This window comes from Chinchilla lanigera, unplaced genomic scaffold (assembly GCF_000276665.1).
Source record: "Chinchilla lanigera isolate Chin_1 unplaced genomic scaffold, ChiLan1.0 scaffold00046, whole genome shotgun sequence".
Lineage (NCBI taxonomy): Eukaryota > Metazoa > Chordata > Mammalia > Rodentia > Chinchillidae > Chinchilla > Chinchilla lanigera.
In genome coordinates this window covers 18,312,693-18,327,662 of record NW_004955447.1, presented here as the reverse complement: position 1 = coordinate 18,327,662, position 14,970 = coordinate 18,312,693, and the positions used below count along the sequence as shown (strand labels likewise).

The window sequence follows — 14,970 nt, the reverse complement described above, 5'->3', positions numbered from 1 at the left end:
ATACAAGTTCTTGGCTTGGGAATATTTGAGAAATTGCTTAGGGATGGCTGGGCTCTAGTATTTTTATTTCTCTTGGCAGAGAAATGTGTAAAATGGGTTCTTGACAAAAATCTGGGTGGAGGGCTGGGGCTATTGCTCAGCGGCACAAGCGCCTGCTTGGAAAGTACAAGGTCCTGAGTTTGATTCACAAAATAAAAAAAAAAAAAAAAAAAAAAAAGCTGGGTGGAAATTACTGTAACCTAAAAACACTGCATGTCCTGGGGAGGATTTGTAACTCCCCTGGCACTGACTCAGGGTTTAGTCAGAGGCAGAAATATATACTCCATATTTGTAAGTGAGATGTCCCTGTGTCTGATGCAAGAACTTGATGTTCACAGGGAAGGTAGGCAGGAAGGTAAGAAGCAAGAGAGTGGAAGACAGCAAGAGCATGCTGGAGCCCTGGAGGACCAGTTAGAACCCGTCAGTCCTCACTGCTTCTGACCCGACCGTGTGTTTGCCCTTCATCACTGCGCTACCCAAACATTGGCTCAGGTGCAGAGAGAACTGGGGAAGAGAAGGGAAGGGAAGGGAAGGGAAGGGAAGGGGCTGGGTGGCAGATCCAGCTGCACCAAGACAAAGTGAGGAAGCGTGCCCCATGATCGCAGGAAAGCAGTGCGGTGCTGCCTCGCACTCACTTAGCTGAGTGATTGCTGGGCATTCCGACTCCGATGCACTTTCCAGGCAAGTTTATTCCTTTATGTTTTTCCAAGGCCTTTGCTTCTCTCTTTGCTTTCACAGTCCCTGCTTGTTCTACAAACTCACTGTAGGTATGCCCTTCTCGAGGGTCCCTCCCCTAACTCTTCCCATATGAATTGAATAGTCTTTCCTGGGTTCCCCTGAACTCCATTCATCTCTCCAATGTTATCTGTATCATAACTGTTGATCTACTTAAAGTTCTTCCCCGCCCCCCAAAGGACTGCAGCATCTTTGAGGCAGCATATGTCTTCTTTTCAGGTTTGTGTCCCCAGCTTTTGGCAGCTTGTCTGGTACATGGAGAAGCTTAACGACTGCCTGGTGAATAAATGAAAGCATGTGTCCTGCCTTCCCTACCCCTGGGTAACCCTGAAGAAAGATGAACTAGATATGGGATTTTATTGCATAATTAAATTACCCTGTCAAAATAATTTTTAGAGCTGAAAGGAAATTCAAAGATCAACTACAGGAAATTGAGGCCTAGAGAGGTGAAGAGAGTTGGCCAAGGTCACGCAGCTGTTTAGTGGCAAACTGGGATTGAAGCCTAGGTCTCCTGCCGGTGGCCAATCCTGGCCCAAATATGGGAAAGCGTAGCTGTTATTTCCTCTTACAAAATACTTTGAAATCTAGGCAAAAAGATGTAGCAGTCTAATAAGTGCTACAGAGACAATGGAAAATTAAAACTACTTAGAGGCATGAATCTCACCGCAGTTATTCAAAACTTCCTGGGAATACCAAGAGGAGGCGGAGATGGGCTCACCACTGATTTCTTCTGGTGGGGCCATTGCCTTTCAAGACAGTGTTTGTTGATCCAACTTTAATGAGGGTGAATGCCCAGATAGCCCAAATGTAGCACATAAAGTTCAAAAAAACTAACCAGTGTGTTTATATTTACAAGTTTGTCACACGGATGATCTAAGATGTTTCTCACTTTTAATGTTAAACAGTGATGGATGTGGAATATATTTTTTTTCTTCTTACCAGTAAGCCCAGAAAGCAATTAGGCCCATTTCAAGAACAAGTCTTATAGAGAATAAAAAGCTAATTTTTTGATGTGTGTTAAACTTGAACTTGACCGAGTCATTACGGATGGGAAAGGCTTTGTGAATATTTAGCAGAAAAATAGTATTGTTTGGCCAGAACTGGTATTGTTCAGCCAGCTTAGTATTTCAAACTTTTAAAAATTGTTAGCCAACATTTAAGCATTAAGAGATTTCACATGTAAAAAACTCTGGATCTCCACCTTCTCATATAAAGTGGAAAAATCCAATGGCATTAGATATACTTCCCTACTATTTTCCTATGGCTGCTGCAACAAATTACTACAAATTAGGTGACTTAAAACAACAGAAATTCACTAGGTCACGGTTCTGGAGGTCTAGGTCTGAAATCAAGGTGTGGCAGACTTGTGCCCCTTTGGAAGTCTATGGGGGAAAATCTTCTTTGCTTCTTTAAGCTTCTAGTGGTTGCCAGCATTCCTTGGTTTCTAGCTCTATCACTCCAGTGTCAGCCTTGGCTACCTTGACCTTGTCAGGCTGTGAATACGGCAGTGGCTGCTCTCAGTAATCACTGGACAGGGAACCAAGACCTACTCCATGATCACTTCTGCCCCTGCTGCCACCTCCACTGTGGTGAATTCACCCACTTTCTTTTGGTTTGCTCCTCCCACCAGGAAAGTAACCCCTTTTCTGCCTCCTGGCTTACTGGATGCGATCACAAAAGGACAGTTGGGTGGTTGTAAATGTAGGTTGAGTGAAACTCTTATCTCTTGGTGAAAGCAGCCCCCACTTTCTGCTGGGGCTCACGATCCTGCAGAATCTCAAATTGCAAGAATGGAAGGGTAGATCCCCAAAGCAGGTGATGGGGGTGGGGGAGGTGCTGGTACTTCTACTGCCTCTTTGTTCCTAGTATATGTTTTTTAGCTCCTGGAGACACAGCATCATGAATGGCCACTTGCCCAACATATAGACTGCATTTGGGAAGACAGCACCGGAAATCCACTGTACGTTGTTTCCCAGATGGAACCATTTGAGATACTGTTTCAGAGGGCAATCAAAATTGCGCCTGGTGTATTGTGTGGCAGGAGCCATGTATGTGTCCATTGATTAAAGGGGTGTTATGCAGGATTCTGTATTGGTAATTATCAGAAAGAAGGAGGGGAAATCTACATTCAAAATAAGTATGAGGGGCTGGGGATTTAGCTCAGGGGCAAAAAGTGCCTGCCTGGCAAGTGCAAGATCGTGAGTTCGGTTCCCGGTACCGGACAAAAACCAAAAAAACAAAAACAAAAACAAAATAAGTATGAATTCTAGTAAATTTGAGTCACTACCTCTGCCCAAGTGGAAGAGGTTTGTTGTAGTCAAATTTGACATCAAGTGTTGGGTTGGTTTCCGCAGGAGGTAGAACTCATGAGAGCTCACCATAAGCCTTGGTTATTATAAGTCAGAGAGCTGACAGTGGCAGTAGTTATGTCAGCTTTGCTGAGAAGGAACCCATGCTACTACAGGGTCCATCCTTTATCCCTGCTTCCATAGCTTCTCTGAGGTACTAGAGAAAGCCTTGAGACAAAAGCAGAAAAAGGAAGCTTTGAGATAGGAGGTATCAGTGAACTAGGAATTAGTCCAGCGTGACCGAAGGTGAATTTAAGAGGTGGGACAAGGGGATATGTTAGCTTTTCATCACTGTGACCAAATACCCGATGTAAACAAATTATGGGAGGAAATATTTACTTTGGCTTGTGGTTTCAGAAGTTTCAGTCCATGGTTGGCTGGCTCCATTGCTTGTAGGCCTGTGGCAAGGTAGAAACATCACGGTGGGAAGACACAGCAGAAGAAAGCTGCTCACTTCATAGAAGCAGGAGCAGGAAAGAGAGAGGTGGGGAGGGGGCAGGGATCAGGTATAGTTCCTAAGGTCACGCCCTTATGATGCCCTCCCTTCAACTAGGCTCAATCACCCATTTCCATCACCTTCCAACAGTGCATCACGTTATGATCTCATTGATGGATTAATGTGCTTGATGAAGAAGTTAGAGCTCTCATGATTCGATCACTTTCCCCAAGCCCATCAGCAACCCACCTTCAGTACAATGAACCTTTGGAGACAGGTCAATGGACCTTTGGAGACACGTCAATGAACCTTTGGAGACGTGTCAATGAACCTTTGGAGATGTGTCAATGAACCTTTGGGAGACACAATGAACCTTTGGGAGACACATCAATGGACCTTTGGAGACACATCAATGGACCTTTGGAGACATGTCAATGAACCTTTGGAGACACGTCAATGGACCTTTGGGAGACACATCAATGGACCTTTGGAGACACGTCAATGGACCTTTGGAAACACGTCAATGGGCCTTCAGAGATGTGTCAATGAACATTTGGAGACATGTCAGATTCAAGCCATAACAGGGAAAATAGGGTCAGCATTAGAAGCAGTTACTGTATTTGCATTTTAAGGTGAATATCTAGTGGCTGTCCTCCCCAGGATTATTTGCCTAGTCTGAGATCCTTCTTCCTTTTGTTCCTTCTCACAGAATCTCAGTGTACACTGAAATTTTAGAAACAGCTTTCTTTCAGGGCAGTCTCTCTCTGTGTCTACCTCTGTTTCTCTCTTTGTTTCTGTCTCTGTGTCTCTGTCTCTGTCTCTGTCTCTGTCTCTGTCTCTGTCTTTCTGTCTCTGCCTCTCTCCAGAAAATAAAGACAGCAGCCTATTAAAAATGGCACTATCTACATGATCAGATTATGGAAACTCTGTTCTTATTTTTAGTTTTAAATATTTTCAATCATAAAATATACTATTTCTGTGATCAAATATTGAAAGCCCTTCTGCATCTCGTTGGGGCCCACAAAAATCCACATTTGCAATTCCATGGAATTACTGGAATTCTAATAAGTTAATTGCAACCTACCACTTCCAGTGCAACACATGGCAAGAATAAAGACATGAAGGCATACTTGTAGTTGTGGGGAGCCAAGGGGTCCTAAGTCCAGCTAGTCCGATGGTTAATGGGAACAAACCCCTCGATCCAGGGCCAAACTCAGGTTTTACTAATTTGTGAAGTGGGGAGTGGCTCAGGGATGAGTGACTGTGAGAATGGCAGGAAGTATGTGAGTGCCGAGCTGGCCTAGGTGAGAGACCTGAAATCACCCCTCCAGTATGGAGAGAGAGAGCTAGAGAGAGAGATGGAGGTGGGGAGGGAGAGAGAGACCCAGAAAGAGTAGCCTACATAACATTATTAGAGGCTATATCTAATATTTTGGGGTTGGTGTTTCAGTTCTGATGTGTAAGTTTTTATGCCCTGAGAACTCATAGCCTCTTATCTCAAGGCTTGGTCTCAGGCCTCAGCCTTTAGCGTGGCTACATGCAGCCTAGCTCACAGGTGTTATTTGGGAGCTGTAGGTAGTGCTTCACTGACCTGTCACATCGCTTTAATGACTACACGTGGGTGCCTTGGCCAGACCCATTTGCATTGCTTAAAGCCAATTGAAGGGATGAAGAACTGTCCTAGCCAGCTGTGCACATACCAATACAAAGAAATAGGGCCAGGTTAGCCAAGATGGAGATGATCACTCTTCTTTTGTCCTGTCCAGGTGGTCCTCCACAGTTGAAAGCAAAGCTACCAAAACTTTGGAAGAATTCACTGTACCCTTTCAGATATAAATTTTGTATCATTTCATCCTCACTTTGTCCAACATTTGAGCTGCTTGAGAAAAGGGGATTTATTACCATGAAACATAGCTTTTCAAGTAGACATTAGAGAAATGGATGAAGAGTTGCTCTACACGCAGTCATGCCAGAAGATAACTAGGTCATATGAGTCATCACTGGCAAAGTAATGTTGTGTGTTTTAGAATGGATTTCAGAGTGAAGAGAGACATACTGTGGTTGCATGTATTTCTTCACTTAATGTGAATAAATCTTAGGGATCATGTGAGTTAGAAATGTAATTACCCAAAAACTTTCTCCAAGGAAAGATTTCTATTCCAACTGAACTGAAAAAGAGGCTTAGTACTTTTGTTTTACTGTATTTTTGATTGGGACTAAATATGTTTCTAATTCTTGAGTAAAAAATATTCAAATATACTAAATGTATTTTATTTCTTGAGGTAACTACTTATATTATTATTCTCAATCCACAATTTTATTATGCTCACACATTTGAACTTTTATTTTTTAATTTTAAGGCACCTTTACCAATCTTGAAAAAATAGAGGCAATCAGTTCATATTCATGAAAAAAGGAGACTTAAAAATTGAAAAGCTGTTAGCACTGAATAATTTAGTGCCATCAAAATATACCAATATTCTACTTAGACAAATTCCTGATTGCAAAAATGACAAAAAGTAATTTGTAAATGTTTTGTGCCTGTCAGTGGGTCATGCTCTAGTGGGTTTGAAAATGCATAGATATAGTATTACTTCCTTGTTTGCAAAGGTTTTTATAGAAGCAGAATGCTAGAGAGGATTTCCACGAAGATGGCAGAACGGTGAACAGCAGAGAAACGGCCTCTCTGAGATTTGGTGTCTACACACTGGAATATGGCCATGTGAGGAAGAGAAGGAAGAAAGTGGGTCCCTGGGAACCAGCGAGGATCTGGACTGAGAACTGAAGCCCACGGGGAGAGCAAAGAGAGGGATCTCAGCACAAGAGAAGGAGGTGGCAAGTGGTACATTCTCCCTGAGCCCTGGCTCACTGTGTGGGAGGGGTGGCTTGAACTTGCACAGTGATACTGGCGCCCCTGAGGCCTCCACAGAGAAATGCGCCAGTGGAACAGAGCAGCGGACACAGCGGACTGCAGTGGCTGGGGAGTTATTTGGGTTCAGGTGTTCTAGGACAGGGCGGGTGGCCAGTAGCCATTTTGGAGAGAGGCCAACTGAGCTCTGAACTCAGAGAAGCTGCAGGCCGGCTCCATCTAGCTGCTCTTAAAGTCAAGGTGAGACAGACCTGAGTTCAAGTCTGCAATAGGTCAAGGAGCCAAGTTCAAGGCATCAGGAGGCACATGGAGTTTTGCTGGCTGAACAAACTGGGTCTGGCCGTACAGCAAGAACCAGCTTGAACTTCAGTGGAACTAAAAGTTCAGGCTTGTTTGGGTTATCCACTATCCCACTGTAAATCTATAGCTGGCTAGCTCGGATTCATCAACACAGATCTGGGCTCTGTCTGCCCATTCTGTCTTCCAATGACAGCTGAGACACACTCTGAAGTGGACGTTACTTTTACTTCTTTTCCTCTTTTATTCTTTTCTTATTTTTTGTTTTTTTTTTCTCTTGATTGTTTTTTCTTGTTTTTATATTAGTGTGAACATTATTTCTAGTTTTCTCTTGTTGTTCTTTCTTGTTTTTACTTCTTCCTTCTCTTTCCCTTCTGTCATTTTCACCAGCTTCCCAAAGTTTGTGTAATCTTCCTTCCTTCTAATCTCTTCCTATTCTTCTATGTCTCCATATTTTCCCCTAACTCCTTTTACATTTTCTCTCCTGAGGCTAAAATCATCATTAGCCAGAGCAATTAGACAAGAGAGAGAACTAAAAGGAATAAGGATAGGAAAGAAGAAGTTAAATTATCATTATTTGCAGATGACGTGACTCTGCATAGAACATTGCAAAAACTCCACCAAAAGATTTCTAGATTTAATAACCAAATTCAGTAGCATTGCTGGATACATAGTCAACACTCAAAAATCAATAACATTCTTATACACAAACAACAAACTCACTGAGAGAGAAATTAGGGAGAAGACAACTTTCACACTAGCATCTCCTCAAAAGTGAAGTCAATCTAATGAAGGAAGTAAAAGACCTTTACAATGAAAACTAAAGTACTCTGAAAAAGGAGATTGAAGAGGATATCAAAAAATAGAAAGATAGCCCTTGATCTTGGATAGGAAGAACTAACATAGTGAAAATGACCATACTTCCAAAACTGTTATACAGATTTAATGCAATCCTAATCAAATTTCCAATGGCATATCTCACAGAATTAGAGAAAACAATACTAAAATTCCTTTGGAACCAGAAGAGACTTAGAATAGTAGAAGCAATTCTGGGCAACAAAGGAAAAGCAGGGTATGGCCTAATCCCTGACTTGAAATTATACTACAAAGCTACTGTGATAAAAACAAAACAGACCCAAGGATCATGGAACAGATTAGAAGATGCAGAAACAACTCCAAACACACTCAGCCATCTTACCTTTGACAAAGGAACCATACATCTTCACTGGAAGAAAGATAGGGTCTTTAATAAACGATGCTGGATAAACTGGCTTTTCGCATGCTGAAGATTAAAACTAGACCTGTGTCTTTCACCATGCACCGAACTAAAATCAAAGTAGATCAAAGATCCAAATATTGAAAAAAATAAATCTGCTGGAAGACAGAATAGATAGAAGAACTCTTGAAGACACTGATGTAGCAAAGACTTTATGAACAAAACCCTGGCAGCACAGAAAATATCTCAAAAAGTCGACAATTGAGATCTCATCTTATTAAAAAGCTTTTTTCATACCAAAAGAAACCACCAGCAGATAGAGACAATACATAATGCTGAAAAAAATTTTTGCCAGCTGCTCCTCATACAAAAGAGTACTATTTAGAATACCTAAAGAACTCAAAAAGATCAGACCCAAATTTTAAGACCCAATCCAACGAATAGATACTTCTCAGATGAAGAAGTAGAAATGGCAAATAAACATATGAAAAAAATGTTCAACATCACTGGTCACTTGAGAGGTGCAAATTTTTAAAACTCTGAGAGTTCATCTCAGTGCAGAAAAACTGGCTATTATTAAGAAATCAACCAATAACAAATGCTGGAGAGTCTGTGGGGAAAAAGGAACTTTTCTCCACTGTTGGTGGGAGTGCAGACTGGCAACCGCTGAGGAGATCAGTGTGGTTATTCATTAAAAAACAAAAGCTAGAGGTTCCATTCAACCCAGCTATCCTCCTTCTTGGTATCTTCCTGAAAGAATTAAAAACATCATACCAGTGATATATGCACACCCAGTTTATAGTGGCACAGTTTGTAATAGCCAAATCTTGGAAATAGTCCAAATACCCATCAACCCATGAATGGGTAAAAGAAGATGTGGGTTTTTTTTTTTAATACAATGGAGTACTAGTCTGCCATAAAGAAGGATAAGCTTGAGACATTTCTAGCTAAATGGATGCACTTTGAGACCATATTCTTGAGTGAAATAAATTGGACACATATGTTTAAATACTGAATTATTTCTCTGAGTTGAGAAACCAAAAGGGAAAATAAAGATCAAAATATATAGTAGATATTGGGAAATGGAAAGAAAATGTTTAAATGAGAAGGGGAACAAAGGAGGGGGGAGGAAGTAAAGGACAAGAAAAGAGAATAAAAGGAAAAATGGAAACAAAGCTTTTGTAAGGAAGGGAGGAGGGGGTTGAAAGGAGGGGAGGGGAATGGAAAATGAAGAAGCAAGATATAGCATGTACACTTACAAATTCCCTCTGATGAATGTTATCATTATGTATATCTAACATGTACCTATAAAAAAGAAAAGTATACTTTCACAAAAGCAAAGAAACAGACAAAAGAAACAGAGTGCTAGAATAGACTGGAGAGGTAAGTAAACCATGCTGTTTTCATAGCTGAAATAGATAAGGAGAGTTTAAGTCATCTGTCTAGGCTGAATGTTAATGGGTGTTAGACCTGTTACAAGTACCAATTCATTTCAGGCAAATTGAAAACAGAAATAAACATTTATTGAGCATCTAATACAGGTTCTTGAGTATATTTTACTAGAGAACCTTCACAGAAGTCTAATGAAGTGGGAACTCATACTGGGAGCTGAGGTATAGCCCCAGGTCACATAGCTGACAAGTGTTGGAGCTGTGATCAAAAGCAGGTCAATCTCCATCAATGAAGCCTAAGAGAAAAATTATAAAAAGGAAATGAATTAGAAGCTATGCAAAGACAAAGATGAAGCTGAAATGTATACTTCCAGGTGAAAAATTCAATCCGATAAAGTTATATATTATATAATTCCAAGTATGTATTACATTCTGGAAAAGTGATACTATAGACAGTAAATAGATCAGTGGATTCCAGGACTTTAGGGGGAGAGGAAGTGCTGAAGGAAAGAAGCCTGGGGGATTTTTAGGTCAACAAAACTATTCTGTACACCATAAAGGAGTGTTATGGTTTGTCTGTGTGTCCCCCCAAAGCCTCATGCAGCAGGCTTTTAGAGTTTGATTGGTTATGGGTGTGAGAGCTACACCCGCCCTGGGTTGGAAGTTTGCATATGTAAGGGAGAGGAAGAGGGTGCTTGGGGCCATTCCGCCCTTGTGTGTGCTTGTTGCTTTGGCTGTGTTCCGCTGCCATGAGCTGTCGCCCTCTGCCATGTGCCACTCTGCCTTGTAACCTGCCAAGTATGGACTAAAACCTCCACAAACTGTAAGCGAAATAAACCTTTCCTTCCTTACTTTTGGGCATCAGGTATTTTTGTCCCAGCAACGAGAGAAAAGTAACCAAGACAGGGAGATATATGGTGTTATGCACTTGTCGGAATTCATAAACTTTTTCACAGAAAGAATCTACCATAATGTATGCAATTTAACAAACAATTTAGAGGTCATGTGACACAAGGAAGAAATGCTGACTTTGACAAGAGGATCTAACTGTGTTACAGATATATGAAACAACTTCAGGGAAGGTATGAAAAGGTGGTGACAAAAGCGATAGAAGAATGTACATGAGCGTTCTATTCTGATTGGCGAAATTCGTCTCCAAAGAGGTATAAAAAGTGAACAATTAAGTAAGTATGTGGTGGGTGGTGGGGGCCAGGCTTCTCACTGTTGGAGTGAGAATTTACTTACAAGCAGGTGGAAACCAGAATGATCCAAGCATTATTATACCGCACTATGAACGCACTTACTTTCATGTAAATACACGTAAGTACAAGAAGTAGAATACACCATGTGTCTCCTTGTCCTCTTAGCTGAGAGGGGCCCAGAAACAACAGAGTCACAGGACGCATGGGCACACGTAGTGTCCAGGGAGAGACCTTGGCTTCTGATCTTGGGAGGGAACAGTGTTATTTGGAGAAATGGCTCTTTCTAGGACTGGAGCAGGGAAGATACAACAGGAACATATGCAGTGGCAGCAAGCAAGGAGGTGCAAAAAAGCAACCAAAACACCCTCGCAAATACAAAAAACATACTTACATTGCTAGGGTGTTTCAGAGACACAGGAGCTGGCTGGGAGAGCTTGTGTTGCTTTAATAGGAACAATCTGAGTTGCAAAATAAAGAAATATTTGGATGTATAAGATAACATACTCATGAGTCTATATTGATCTACAGAAATAATTAAAAAATAAGTGGAGAGACAAATTTCCTTTGCAGAAGAATTCTAGATAACACATGTGGATATTTTGTCCTTAGAGAGGGAGACTGTTCACAGGACTGCCTCCCAAAGAACACAGAGTGGAAGCTAGGGGGATTTCACAGAGGGGAAACCTGAAAACAACAAATCAGCCAGGGGACAGAGTCAATATAAAGTGATAAGTCAAGTTGGTCGTATGTCTCCTAGACATGATGTGGGGAAAATGGCACTTTACTCCGGGGGTCTTTCTCTCCAAAACCCAAACCCTCTGTCTAATTGTGAAAAAATATCAAATTCCAATGGAAGGAAAATGCAAAATACTCAGCCAATACTTTAAAAAATCTGTCAAGGTCATCAAAAACAACGAGGGTTGGCACCAAGCAGAGCTGAGCCGAAGCTGCCAGATCCAAAGTCCCAGCTGAGACAAGCCTCGGAGACGTGACAATTAAACACACTGCGGTACCCTGGAACAAAATGGACACTAGGTAAAAACTAAGGAAATCTGAAAAAACTGCACTGCAGTTAGTAACACAGCATTACTGGTTTATTAGTTATGCCAAATGGACTATACTCATGTAAGACACTGACTGTTGTCTTTTATTAGAGAAACTATGTTTGGGGCACATGGAACTCTCTGAACTAATCTTTTTAACTTTTCGGTAAATCTGAAACTGTTCTAAACGTGGAAGTCCATTTTTTAAAGGAGAATTTAAGACATTCTCAAATAACCAAATATTTAGACAATTCACTTTTGCCAGACCTTCCCTACAAAAAATACTAAAGGAAAATATTTAGACTGAAATAAAAGGATACTACAGATAGTTACCTAGGATATATGCAGAAATAAAGAGCCTTAGTAAAATTAACTACAGTAAATATTGATAGGAAATTATAAAGGATGGTATAAATAGTATAGGAAACTTTATAGAGCTATGCTCAGACTCTTTTCTACCATGTGATTTAAAAGACAACTGTATAAAGCAATAAGCATGAAACCATGTCAATGTTTTATAAATCATAAATTATAAATTCTATGATGATAATATGACAAAGGCGGAGGGCAATGGAGCTACACTAGAGCAAAGTTTTTATATTCCAGTGAAGTTAAGTTTGTGTAAACCAAAGAAGTTTGTTTTAAGATGTTAATTTATACAGCTAGTTTCTCTTAGTTCATTAAAAAGAGAGTTTTGTGCTAATATTGTACAGACAAGATATCATGCCTATATTTTCTACTCTGAATAACTACTAGGAAGACAACAATACACAAGGTATCAACTATTGTAACTGTCCTACTAACCTGTTTTGGAACTCGATGTCATTGTTATGTTTATTTTTTCCTCTCCAAAATAAAAAAAAAATTTAGAAGAAGATGTGTACAAAGCCCACACAGAGCTTGAAAGGACTTGCTTTCTCTTATTTGAAGTAAAAATAAAGACTCGAGTGACATAATAAGAATGAGTCACTCACCTGAGACTTCTTACCTGAGGACTCACATGCCACCAAAGCATTGCATTAATGGATGCAACCCTGCTGAGAGAGAGGCTGTCAGCTCTGGTCCGTGACGACTTCTTGGGCTTCCGAATGCACCTATAATGCCCCAGAGTGACATTTTGCAAACGGGGCTGAATGGATGGGTTTCCCCCTCTCACTTTCCAAGTCTGTCAAAGACTAATACTTTCACAGAATGCAGTAAGAATAAATTCATACAAACATTTAATGTAAAAGAAGATGTTAATTTTAACGTCCCTAGCAATCACTAAGAAAAAAAACCCCTAAAAATATAGAGTAGAATAAACAAAGGAATTAATATAGTACAATAGAAAATATCTATTTACCCTCACAGAAGGTAATAATGGAAAAATAGGGGAATTAAGAAAGCATATAACATATAAAAACAAATAGCAAAATTATAGATGAGAGTCCTACCTTACCAGCAATTTTATGAAACATAAATGTATTAAATAGGCCAATTCAATAGCAGAGATTTCAAAACAGATGGAAGAAAATGAGTATCTACTTATAAAAGAATGACATTGGACCCTTATCTTGTAACATAGGCAAAAATTAATGCAGAGTGGATCACAGACCTAAATTTAAGAGTGAAAAATGATAAAACCCTTAAAAAATAGGTGTAAACACTTGTGATCTAGGACTAGCCTATGACTTCTTACATATATCAAAAGCACAAACAACAAAAGAAAAAATAAATAAAATGGACTTTATAAAAATTTGAAAATGTTTTGGACTTTAAAGAACATCAAGAAAATGGAAAGATAACTTACAGAGTGGAAAACGTACTTACAAGTCAGGGTGATAAAGAATATATCATCCCAGTAAAAATAACATCACGTTAGCTTTCTGTTGCCGTGACAAAAAACAGCTCAAGGAGGGAAGGTTTATTTTGGCCCTAGTTTCAGAGGTTTCAGTCCATAGCTGGCTGGTTCCAGGGCAGAAACACCATGGAAGAAGGGTGTGGTGGAGGAAAATTGCTCACCTCACGTTTGCCAGAAAGCAGAGAGAACAAGAAAGAGCCAGACAAGCTGTGCTATTGGGCTTCATCCTTCTGCATTTGTTTCACCCAGATCCCTTCCTGTTTGCATGGTGCCACCTATAGTCAGGGCAGTTCTGCCCATAGCTCACTGATCCTCATGCCAGCCTTCTCTGGAAACACCTCCACAGACACACCCAGAAGTTGTGCTTTACTAATCTCCTAGGTGTCTCCAGTCAGTTGACAATGAGGATTAACCATCACAAACATCAACAACAGAGTCAATTTAAAAACGGACTGAAGGTTTGAATAGCTATTTCTGCAAAGATTTACAAAACAGGTAATGAGCACATGAAAATGCCCAATACCATTAGTCATTGGGGAAATACAAAGCAAAACCACGCTGAACTACTGCTATCTACCTAGCAGTAGAGGTAAAATATAAAAAATAGATAATAGCACATATTGCTGAGGAGGTGAAGAAATTGGAATCATTACACCTTGGTGGCAGAACTGCAAAATGGTGCAGTCACTTTAAAAATAGCACGGTAGTTTCTCCAAATGTTAAATGTGGAGTTACTATACGACACAATAATGCTACTCCTTGTTGTGTAATCAAAAGGAATGAAAACATACATATGTCTACATAAAGCTTGCACATGAAATATTTATACTCTTCTTCATAATAATCAAAAATAGAAATAACCCAAATGCCATAAACTAATGAATAAACAAAACGTGGTATATCTGTACAATAGAGTATCATGTGATTTTTGTCCTTGATTTCAGAAACCCTGGGTTCGCATTGGTCATTTCTGCAATTTATAAGTCCTTTAGACTTGTGTCCAGCATTTCTGTGTGACAGCTTCTCAAGGGGTCTGTGTCTTTGGTAAATTTATTGTTCATGTTTTGAACCAATTTGGTCAGCTCTTCCATTTTTTTTTTTTTTTTTTTGGTACCAGGAATTGAACTCACGACCTCCTGCTTGCCAGGCAGGCGCTGTGCTGCTGAGCTAAATCCCCAGCCCAGCTCCTCCATTTTTGTTTCTCCCATATCCACACTGGTCAATTTGTATGAAAATTCCGTGGATTTTGGGTCGTACTCTCTTTGAACTCTCCAAGTTTTACTATTACTCTGCCATCTAAATTACTGAGCTATCAAGTTGGAAATATAAAATCATTAGGCCATAGGAAGAAAGCTATCAATGCATCTTTTTAGAAATGTATCAATGCTTTTCTGAATGTTCCCCACCCTATCTTTCTTTATATCTGATTGCTGTTTTCTAAACACACTTGATTGTATTTCTGAGGTTGGGATGATCCCATTGTGTTTCCTACACATATAAATAACAGTTAGTTAGGCCTTGTCAGATGAATTCTTTAGGCAAGTACCTTCTACA

The 14,970-nt window shown here is 40.1% G+C and overlaps 2 long non-coding RNA genes across 3 annotated transcripts; one reads left to right on the top strand and one right to left on the bottom strand.

The window, feature by feature from the left end:
* The first annotated feature begins 346 nt into the window (after window positions 1–346).
* Window positions 347–3,797, top strand: LOC106149475. 2 transcript variants are annotated; one of them, XR_001235702.1, is made up of 3 exons: window positions 347–531; window positions 2,655–2,734; window positions 3,709–3,797. It is a non-coding gene; the product is annotated as an uncharacterized LOC106149475 (long non-coding RNA). The 2 variants fall into 2 exon arrangements; XR_001235703.1 differs by having other exon boundaries at window positions 3,676–3,753.
* A 5,739-nt stretch (window positions 3,798–9,536) lies between these two features.
* On the bottom strand, window positions 9,537–13,728 carry LOC106149491. The gene is made up of 6 exons (XR_001235718.1): window positions 13,578–13,728; window positions 12,551–12,670; window positions 11,416–11,547; window positions 10,925–10,991; window positions 10,636–10,822; window positions 9,537–9,627 (listed from the first exon to the last, which is right to left on the bottom strand). It is a non-coding gene; the product is annotated as an uncharacterized LOC106149491 (long non-coding RNA).
* Between the last annotated feature and the right edge of the window lie 1,242 nt (window positions 13,729–14,970).